General features: G+C 39.4%; 2 protein-coding genes across 2 annotated transcripts in view; one reads left to right on the top strand and one right to left on the bottom strand.

Moving 5' to 3' along the window:
* Nucleotides 1–10950, bottom strand: part of LOC113017311 (NACHT, LRR and PYD domains-containing protein 12-like) — a 199206-nt gene that overhangs the window by 38833 nt on the left and 149423 nt on the right. The window lies entirely within an intron of this gene.
* LOC113017310 (NACHT, LRR and PYD domains-containing protein 12-like) overlaps nt 1–10950 on the top strand; it is a 262419-nt gene that overhangs the window by 169013 nt on the left and 82456 nt on the right. The gene's annotated exons all lie outside the window — the stretch shown is intronic.

Below are 10950 nucleotides of genomic sequence, written 5' to 3'. Positions count from 1 at the left end.
TACATATACAGTGGGGCAAAAAAGTATTTAGTCAGCCACCGATTGTGTAAGTTCCCCCACCTAAAATGATGACAGAGGTCAGTAATTTGCACCAGAGGTACACTTCAGCTGTGAGAGACAGAATGTGAAAAAAAAATCCATGAATCCACATGGTAGGATTTGTAAAGAATTTATTCGTAAATCAGGGTGGAAAATAAGTATTTGGTCAATAACAAAAATACAACTCAATACTTTGTAACATAACCTTTGTTGGCAATAACAGAGGTCAAACGTTTACTATAGGTCTTTACCAGGTTTGCACACAGTAGCTGGTATTTTGGCCCATTCCTCCATGCAGATCTTCTCGAGAGCAGTGATGTTTTGGGGCTGTCACCGAGCAACACGGACTTTCAACTCCCGCCACAGATTTTCTATGGGGTTGAGGTCTGGAGACTGGCTAGGCCACTCCAGGACTTTCAAATGCTTCTTACGGAGCCACTCCTTTGTTGCCCGGGCGGTGTGTTTTGGATCATTGTCATGTTGGAAGACCCAGCCTCGTTTCATCTTCAAAGTTCTCACTGATGGAAGGAGGTTTTGGCTCAAAATCTCACGATACATGGCCCCATTCATTCTGTCCTTAACACGGATCAGTCGTCCTGTCCCCTTGGCAGAAAAACAGCCCCATAGCATGATGTTTCCACCCCCATGCTTCACAGTAGGTATGGTGTTCTTGGGATGCAACTCAGTATTCTTCTTCCTCCAAACACGACGAGTTGAGTTTATACCAAAAAGTTCTACTTTGGTTTCATCTGACCACATGACATTCTCCCAATCCTCTGCTGTATCATCCATGTGCTCTCTGGCAAACTTCAGACGGGCCTGGACATGCACTGGCTTCAGCAGCGGAACACGTCTGGCACTGCGGGATTTGATTCCCTGCCGTTGTAGTGTGTTACTGATGGTGACCTTTGTTACTTTGGTCCCAGCTCTCTGCAGGTCATTCACCAGGTCCCCCCGTGTGGTTCTGGGATCTTTGCTCACCGTTCTCATGATCATTTTGACCCCACGGGATGAGATCTTGCGTGGAGCCCCAGATCGAGGGAGATTATCAGTGGTCTTGTATGTCTTCCATTTTCTGATGATTGCTCCCACAGTTGATTTTTTCACACCAAGCTGCTTGCCTATTGTAGATTCACTCTTCCCAGTCTGGTGCAGGTCTACAATACTTTTCCTGGTGTCCTTCGAAAGCTCTTTGGTCTTGGCCATGGCGGAGTTTGGAGTCTGACTGTTTGAGGCTGTGGACAGGTGTCTTTTATACAGGTGATGAGTTCAAACAGGTACCATTCATACAGGTAACGAGTGGGGGACAGAAAAGCTTCTTACAGAAGACGTTACAGGTCTGTGAGAGCCAGAGATTTTCCTTGTTTGAGGTGACCAAATACTTATTTTCCACCCTAATTTACGAATAAATTCTTTCCAAATCCTACCATGTGGATTCAAGGATTTCTTTTTTTTTCACATTCTGTCTCTCACAGTTGAAGTGTACCTCTGGTGCAAATTACTGACCTCTGTCATCATTTTAAGTGGGGGAACTTGCACAATCGGTGGCTGACTAAATACTTTTTTGCCCCACTGTATAAAGATGAAGCACTGTGAGGTAAACAGATCTACAGAGTGCTATGAAAATATCTACAGTAGTGGAAGCGTAGCTCTCTGAACAGACTATAACAGTGTACACACTATAACAGAGACTACACCATGTCAGTGTCCTAAAACTACAGCAGTAACCAACGTGGTGAATGTTGATAATGAAAGGATCATGGTCACTGGGAGGAGGAGTGTAGAAGGGTTAGGTGAGTGTGGATGGAAAGGCTCAGCGGGGACTGAGTTCAGTAGGGTGACAGCTGTGGGGAAGAAGCTGTTCCTAAACCTGCTGGTTTTAGTCTGAAGGCTCCTGTAGCGCCTCCTGGAGGGGAGGAGGAGCTGGAAGAGTTTATTGGCAGTATGAGAGGAGTCTGAGAATGATGCATACTCGGCGTAGACATCTCTTTTTGAGCGTTGTGTGATGGAGAACTTTGCTTTGTGTAATGTTATAAATACTTGGATAATCCTCAGAGTCTCTGGACTTTTACTTAGAGATATTATATTCAGTCCTGTGGATAGTTATATATTTAAAAATATATGATCCTCTCTGGTTACTCTGGTATAAATGACTCTGAATCACTTTATGGTAAATAACACACTATTGGCAAAAAAAAACCTGTGAAAGAATTCCAGATGACAAGTCTGTAGTTCGACATACAAGTGACGACCTTTGACCTTCATCAGTTTTTATTTAATTGTGTCAGAGAAACTCAAACGTGCTCTTCATGCAGCTGAGTACATTCAGTGTTTAAAACGGAAGCTGTGCAGGTCTGAGATCAGCAGCTTTGTGAAACACCAAGCTGAGGTCCTGTTAATGCTGATATATTGTGACACAGTTACATTTCAATTTAATTCAATTTTATTCATATAGCGCCAAATCACAACAATAGTCGCCTCAAGGTGCTTTATATTGTACAGTAGATCGTACAATAATAGATACAGAGAAAAACCCAACATTCATATGATACATGGGTGATTAATCCTTTTGACTTTGTTTTTATCAATAAAACAGCTGCAGCTTTCACTACAGCACATGTGGTGCTTTAACCTTTGCACTGTTTGCATCAGTTCATTCTGCAGTTAACATGTGAACATGTTGGATGATCTGTCTGCTGTCACTGGGTGGTGCTGAGGTCTGAATCTGAGGGCAGCTCCTGTAATCACAAAGAGAACTGAACCATCACAAACTGAAATATAAAGTTTATCTCAAATCTGAAATAGAGCTGATCCATCTCTGTCCTCACACACCCAGGATCTGAAGTTCTTCTCTTACATTTCTTTAGTTCTTCAGCTCTGCTCACATACGAGCTGTTTATTTCTTAAAGCCGTATATACCAACAGATTTTCCAATATAATGTTAACCTTTGAGTTGTTGGTGCTTTGTGAATGTGAATCTGCATACATGAGCAGACGGAGCAGGTTTCAGTCCTGGTTCAGTCTGCTGCTGCACCGTGGTCACCAACATACAGAGGTATCATAACAAATATTAATGCTTTTTTCCCTCTCAAAGGATGTAAGCTGTACTGCACATGTAACTTTGTGAACTTACCTCAATAAGAATGATTCAGACTGTTTTATTTAACCTGAATATTTGAAACAAACTTAGTAAAAACAATACACAGAGTCAGTGCTAAAAATGTAATCCGAGGAAAAATGAAACACACATTTTAACTTAAGCTGCCAAGCAGAAGTATTTGGTTTGAGTACATAAATATTAGGCTTTGCTATTTAATCTGTAATTAATGATTAATGAGGGGTTACTGAAGTGCAAGCCTTTTTTAAAATATGTGTTAATATCCTTACAGATGTGGCAAAAGAGTGAAAACATGCTGCTGTTTGCACATATTGAATAATCAGCTCTGCACAGGAGCTGCAGCAGAGTGCAGCCTGTTGCTCTTACAGTGTAATACTCATAATAAAAGTACAGTAACTGTGGTTAGTTACTGACTGAGCAGCCCGGTGCGTTTCTGTTCATTTCGTTCACCTGCACGGGTTAGCTAAACAAACTTTACAAAACAAGTTTTGCCGATAGCCGAGTGCCCATCTTAGCTAGCTAGCTAAGGATGTTAGCTACAGATTAGCTTACAAACACCTTTCACTTACCAAAAATATTGTGGCGGCTCTCAGGTCCTTCTGTCAGGCAGACACTGAAGAACACCTGAGTCTGTCAGTTTGAAACAGTCGGTAAACGCTGGACCTCCTCTCAGCGTCCCCGCTCTATGTGCCGTTCAGAGAACGCAAGTTTCTTCATGACTGCGGCTGCTGCAGATATTAGGTCGTCCATGATTTCTACAGTCACTGGTCAGCAATATAATGTGCGCAAACATATGTGGCTCATATATGTGGCTCTGAAGCCCCGCTCCTCAAGCGCACCCTCAGATGCCGAAGCAGTGCCAACTAATTGAAGCTGAAAAAATAACTGTACGTGGAAAAAAACGATGTAAGTGTGAAAACCACATGAACAGTGAGTTTTTCTTTAAATTTCTATATTTATGTTTTTTCACTATCATTTCACTTTCAATACATTTGTTTCAGTTTCAATATTTCTTCAGTTTCATTTTAAGGTGGCATCGTTTTAACCTCATATGTGGGTTCAAAGTACAAAAAAGTCCAGTTGTTTCTCTGCCAAACTCCTTAGACTGGAAGTTCTCATGTTATATTAATGTCCCACAGAAAGATTAAGGCAAAGATTAGGACAGGTTACAACTCGTGAATTTTATGTACTTATCACAGTTACAAAAAAAGAATCTGCCTGAAGTCTATACATCCATACGTCTCATCATACAAAGCACTGATCTCCTACCTGCTGATGGAGCTGCTTTGGCTGGCTGTTCTTTAGGTTCTTCCATCATCTTTCTATAAAAACACGAGAAGATGATTTTACCAAAAGAAACAGTGAACACAGTCTGGGTGTCACATCATATGAATTTGTGTCATGGTTTAGTGTACAGGCCACACACACTGAAACTGATCTGTGTGAAAGAACACATCGACGACATGTGAATGTAGTGATAACCTCATCATAATAGAGGTTTTTACTTTTTCAGATATTTGTTCAGTATAATGATTAAATAATCTGACAATACAAACCTAAAATACTTTGTTCCCTGTCTGCGACTTTGTGCGTCTCTGCTGTTAATGCTTAAAGGAAGTTTTAAACTTAAAATCCTTCCCCACATATGTGACTGTGGTCTCTGGGGCCATTATCCTGAAACACTGGGGCTCAGCCCTGAAAGCTTTGCTATCTTCACCTGATAACAGCAGCTGTTTAAAGTTATTGAGTTTGACAGGGAAGTGAATGTAAATGTGAGACACTGTGTGCTCACAGCTAAAGGCTGCAGTCAGCTGTGTCAGAGCGTCCAATGAGCCTTTAATAAACACTCAGAGCTCCATGTTGATGAAGCTGTCATGTGTGAGCTTGTGAAGCTCCTTTAAACTGGCTCTGCTCTGTCAGATGCTCACCTCTTCTTCACTGTCTCATCAATCTGCTGCACTCTCCATCTCCTCCTCTCTCTCTCTGCTGTACTGTTTGAAAAAACAAACAAATCAGCGTTAGCCAATCAAACTCTGTGCAGATGCTGCAGCTACAGCTGATATGTCATTCAGCTGTTCATCAATCAGCTTCTGCTGCTGTTTATTCGGCTCTTACTCTGAACACGTGCAGATCTAGATTTCTTGGGGTGTCAAAATCAAAGCGTTTGTTTTGTCAAACACACGTGCAGGTGTTTATATCACATATGGTTTAATGATTCAAATGCAGTAAGTATACATGTTTCATATATCGTCTATAACTGAATTATGTTCTGTAGCCTACATAATGAAACACTTTAGTTGCATAAAACGTGAATTTTGATTTTATGTACTGTATATGTCACAGCATCGCAGTGTGGATGTGGAGAAGAGAGGACCAAAACGCAGGCCTCACAGGTGGTGAAGGCTGGTGTTTATGACAGAATGACAGAGTCTGAGATGGATGACTGACTGGAAGACCAGCTGAACAGAAACGACACATGTGGGACTGACAAAGACACTGAACTGGAGGACACTCAGGACTTACACAGGCTAATGATAATGATCAGGGTTCATACGCCTTTTTCAGGGTCAAATTCAAGCACTTCTTAAACACTTTCAAGGTCCCTTTTCAAACTTTTCCAGCACATCCCTCCCTCACCGCCAAAAAAAAAAAATGCATGTTTCAATTCACATCACCTCAGTAAGACCATGTGAAAGTTAAGACAAATCATCCTAGGTGAACTTAAACACCTTTGTTCCCTTTTTGTTAAGAAATAGAAAAACACTCCACACAAAAATACTGCAAAAGGAAACTGTCGCCTTATATAAAGAGTGTATAAACTCAAAATGCACATTTCAATTAAAAATTAAGATGTGAACAAATCAACTTGTTAGATATTCTTCTCCTGTTGAAAAAAACCGAAAAAAGAAATAAATAAGTCTTCTCATCAGATATTGATGCTTCTTTCCTGTGTGACAGAAAATAGGAGACAGATGTTTGTTTGTTTTTTAAGTTAATTCCCAATAAAGCTGTTTTACTGCTAACTACATTGCTGTCTGTATTATTGCTGAAGTCCTAAACGATCACCTTTAAAATGTTTGTGCTAATAACATCATGTCTGACATATAGGGGTGGGATTTAATAAGTTTTCTTCGTCCCACTCCTTTTTCAGGCAATTTTTGTTTTTTGTTTTGTGTATTTTATGTTCAATATAGGTATTTGTTGTGCCTGAAAATGAATAAATAAATGAAATGAATGAAATGAATGAAATGACATGCATGGAGAACAGCACTGACTGGGAGGCTTTGAACACATCACATAGTTCAATTCAACATATACGACTTTAAGAATGCACAAGCATCTACTTAAAATCTATTTAATTTATCATCTGTGATATTATTATATACAATTCCAATGTATGTTGTTCATCCCACTTAAATAATCAGGAAGACTTAAAGTATGAAATATTCATATAAATGTGTGAACTGTCTCTGTGGCTGATTGTGCCCCACAGGCCTCAGTGTGAGCCTGAAGACATTTATAATGTATGAGTAGTTTAATGTGCAGGTGCTGACCACAAACACATTATGAATGAAAGCCGGGGAACTTTGGTAGCACAGAAACAAGAGGCTATTCTTTGTGACCATATGGATCACTCATTTTACCGTTATTTCACCCAAAGGCACCAAGTTAATACTCAAAAAAGCTGCAGCAATACACACAAATATAAACAGTAAATGGCGAAAACTTTGCTTTTAGCCTTTAACCCTCTGGGGTCCAGGGTATAATTGGTCGTTTTTGACTACTTTTGATTTGTTCTCTATATTTCACCTTTAAAAACTGTTTATCTTGCCAATCTGTTATTTACTCATTTTGACATAATGTGTCAGCACAATTTATCTAAATTCAGACGAAATTTAAAATACGAGTAGAAAGTGATATTTTTTACTGAAAAAACCACAAACATGTTTAACGAATCATTTTCATAACTTGAAATGCAAATAGAAATTGTACATTTTTAAAAAATATGCACAAGTTTTGCAAACAACAAAGTTATTTGGTACTATTTACCTAAAAATGCAGCCGAGGCTCAGACGTTTTTAATATAACCATTCAAAACTATGTACAGAACAATCAGCTGTTCTGCATCAAAGAAGAAGACATACAAATGATTTATGCAACTCCAAAAAATAGTTTGTGTCACTCTGACACAGATGAGAACAGCACAGGGATAAACCTGCAGGTCTGACAGCAGCTGTGTCAGCGTTTACACTGCAACCTGCCTTTGGTGGCTTTAAGGCAGCAAATGTGACATTCACTAGTAGAACTGACACACAAAACAAAACAACGACTACACTACACTAGTCAACACTCTAACTTGAGACTCCAAACACGGAAAATCTCAGAAATTTCTCATGTCTCAAAACTGTCTCTTTCTCGCTCTCTCACTCCTAAAACCTCTGCCTCTTCCCAAACAACCAAATGCCACATTTTGACATATCATTTTTTGATTGGTCGACATGGTACATTTTTCCACCAATAGGGAAGGAGTGTTTTTTCTTTTTTCACTCACAAGCAAAGCGTGTTTGCTAGCACTCTCCTTAGAAAACGCCGTTTTAACCGTTTCTTCCCGGAGGAAACGCCACTGTTTTATTCAGAAAAAACATCAGTTTTACGTGGCCTATCAACACAATTTAAAACCTGGTACATAGTTTGATGTACCAGGATGTAACAATCAATAACATGAGCTTCAGTCTTCGTGGTGTTTCTTAAATGAAGACTCTCTCAGTGGGTCAACAGAACTTCTGGCACAGGACAGCTGTGATGAAAGAAAGGGAAGAAGTTTCTCCAAACCTCTGGATGCAGGAAACCCAGCTTGGTCCTGATGGTCTCCCTCACTAGTTTCTCTCCAGGGTGAATGTAGCTGTTGATATAATATGGACTCTATTATTAAATGAAAAGACCAAATTAGACTATACTACTGAAACGTTCTGCTGATGTTTTTAAAGTCTCCATGTTACCAGGCTGTAGACTAGAGATTTAAACAGTTTTAGATCCATTACACTCTTATGTTAAAATCTCAAAGGACAGCATTATATTTTTGATATTAACAGTAACTCTGGGCCTCTGTGGAGTGTGCAGCTGATCTCATCGCTGTCTAAAAATGGATAAAAAAAACATAAGTGTTGAAGACTATTAAGAGTAGCAGGTGTGTAGCATCGCTAACTAGCTAGCAACAAGCCTCCAACACAGTGCGTATGCTAGAGGCTAATCTAACTAACGAATTAACAACAGAGTGATTTTAGAACTATACGATAAGCTGTGTGTAGTGATGTGTCCTGTGTGTCGAAGCGTCGAATCGTGTGTCGGGTAATCTCGGGGGCGTTTTTGTGAAGCGCGTATCGAGGCTTGCTTTGATTACGTATGCAGTGACGTTCGAGGCCTCGCGGGCAGTCCGTACCACATGACTGATTCAGGGACTGGTTCACCGGTTCGCGCCAGATTTGAAATTAAATGGGCAGCAAAACACAGCTGATTTCCCATCACACTGTGTTGTAGAATTGGATTACGTACGTGTTACATAGTTACTTGAGCATTTCTTCTTCGATGGAACCAGCAAGGAAGAGATGTTTTTTTTTTTTAAATTTTGTCTCTCCTAATAAAGTATGCACATAAAGTATCCTAATATTAATATTAAGTATCCTAATAAAGTATCCGTCGACGGGTCCGGGCTTCGTGTTTACGCCTTTTTTGCGCTGATTCTGAAGCTGCAGGTTTTATTTCTCTTCAAACAATATTGACCGAACCAGCAGCAAAAGAAGATCCAAACTACGCTTCACATAAACATCGTCATGAATTTCCTCTGACTTTTGCTGTTTTGCTTTCACCAGGATAAAATCACACTTCATGCACAGCTTTCTCTCTCTCTCTCTCTCTCACACACACACACACACACACACACACACACACACACACACACACACAATACTTCAAGAACAGTTTCCCGTCTAAAAATCTGTTTTCTGCATTATTCGCTTGTTTGTTACGCATAAGACCTCCGTTGTTTGTCAGCCGCTGTTCTTTCCCATTTAAATACTTCCGAAAAGAAAACCTAATTTCTGCCGTTCAATAGCCTACTAAAATAATTGAAACTTTTTAACATTATGCAAAATTGCAAAATGCTAAGGTGTGTCTCTAATAAAACCTCTATTTGCTCTGCTTCAATTCAGCAGCATCATAATGTTCATTTGTTGATTGATGGTTTTCTTTTGGTTTTGATCTACTGCTGAATATTTTTATAGAATCGTTTTTCTGTTTTAGCCTCAGCTATGTTGACACAAAGGCATCTGCTGTGATGCTTACACATTAGATAAAGTCTCGAAAGTGTCAGCTTTCTTTTTATAGTTATACAAATATGCAAATGTACAGATCTATGATCTGAATTATAGTATTGACAGACTGTCTGAGGCTGACAGTTACACAATCATACCAAAACTCTGTCCTGATACTTTCCACTTTCTCTTTTGTATCACACATACTTTTTTTTATTATTAATCCTTTATTTATCCAGGTAAAAAATCTCATTGAGATTAAAAATCTCATTTCCAAGAGAGACCTGGCATCATAGCAACAAAAGTCACATACCACATAGGTACACTGTAATCCCTAACAGTTGTCCTAGCTCATAACTAATAAGCTCATAACACTCAAATGTCGTTTTGTAGTTGAGCAAACTATAAAGTATTGAGCTCTGTTGGCTTTTATGCAGCTTTAATTGAATAGGGCTCAATATTTTTTAGCTAATTTTTGTGCAAAGCTCAAAAAGTGTAAGAAGCATATATTAGTGACGTTCTGGTGGGTGGAGTCTTGTCGCTCCCTTAGGAAAGCTGAGTCAGCCATCTTGAATTTACCTTGATGCCGGGAAGATTTGGCCAGCCCTTGATTAAGAGTCCCCAACTTCAACCCACCACGACCACCACCTTATTTTTTTTCATCAACTGCCCTATATTTGGTAAGTCCAACATGTTTTTGTTTTGTTTAAATTTAATTTCGATAAACATTCTTTTTTATTTTGAACTGGAAATATATTCGTACTTTGTGCACAGTGAATGTTTGTTATAAATGAATTTGAATCCAAGTAATTGTAATTTTAGAAGTTTTCGAATGTGACAAATACGTAATGTTATTTCAAATTAGAATGGTGTAACGTTTTGGCGGTTTTCCGTGGGGGACAACATTTCCCATAATGCATTGTATTCTTGCCTGGGAAGTTGACGGTTGGCAGTTCTAGCTCCATGCGTTTGAACTTTCTACTAAAACTTTCTACTGTCCGTTTCTACCGGTTGTCGTATTCGTAATGTACGTGCGTATTGTGAGTATACTTATTTCAATAAGTGTCCGTGTTACACAGTCAGTAGTTTACGCTGTTGAGCTGTGTGTGTGTGTGTGTGTGTGCTAGCATGAAGCGAACAATAATAAACAACATGAGTGTGTTATCATTATGGTAATTAGACACATGTTTGTATTTTTTCGTTGTCTCAAATGTGTGGTTGTGAGATAATCTCGAAATCCTTTTAACAGTTTAGAGGGGTATTCCACTAAGCGAGCTCTACAAGTCAAGGCTTACGGAAAAATGCATCGCCTGATTCAGCCTAACATTATACACTGGTCCAACTCGGTGCTACGAACGAAGTTCAGCTAAATTGTTCACGCTAATTCGACAAGGCTCAACCAGCCAGACTGAGGCGCCTCCTTGACACCTTTAAGCCAGACCCTATCGATCCTTGCTAGATAAATTGAAATGAAATGAAAGT

This window comes from Astatotilapia calliptera, unplaced genomic scaffold (assembly GCF_900246225.1).
Source record: "Astatotilapia calliptera unplaced genomic scaffold, fAstCal1.2 U_scaffold_10, whole genome shotgun sequence".
In the NCBI taxonomy this organism is placed as follows: Eukaryota; Metazoa; Chordata; class Actinopteri; order Cichliformes; family Cichlidae; genus Astatotilapia; species Astatotilapia calliptera.
The sequence above is the reverse complement of the archived record's forward strand: the minus strand, read 5'-3'. Positions and strand labels throughout refer to the sequence as shown.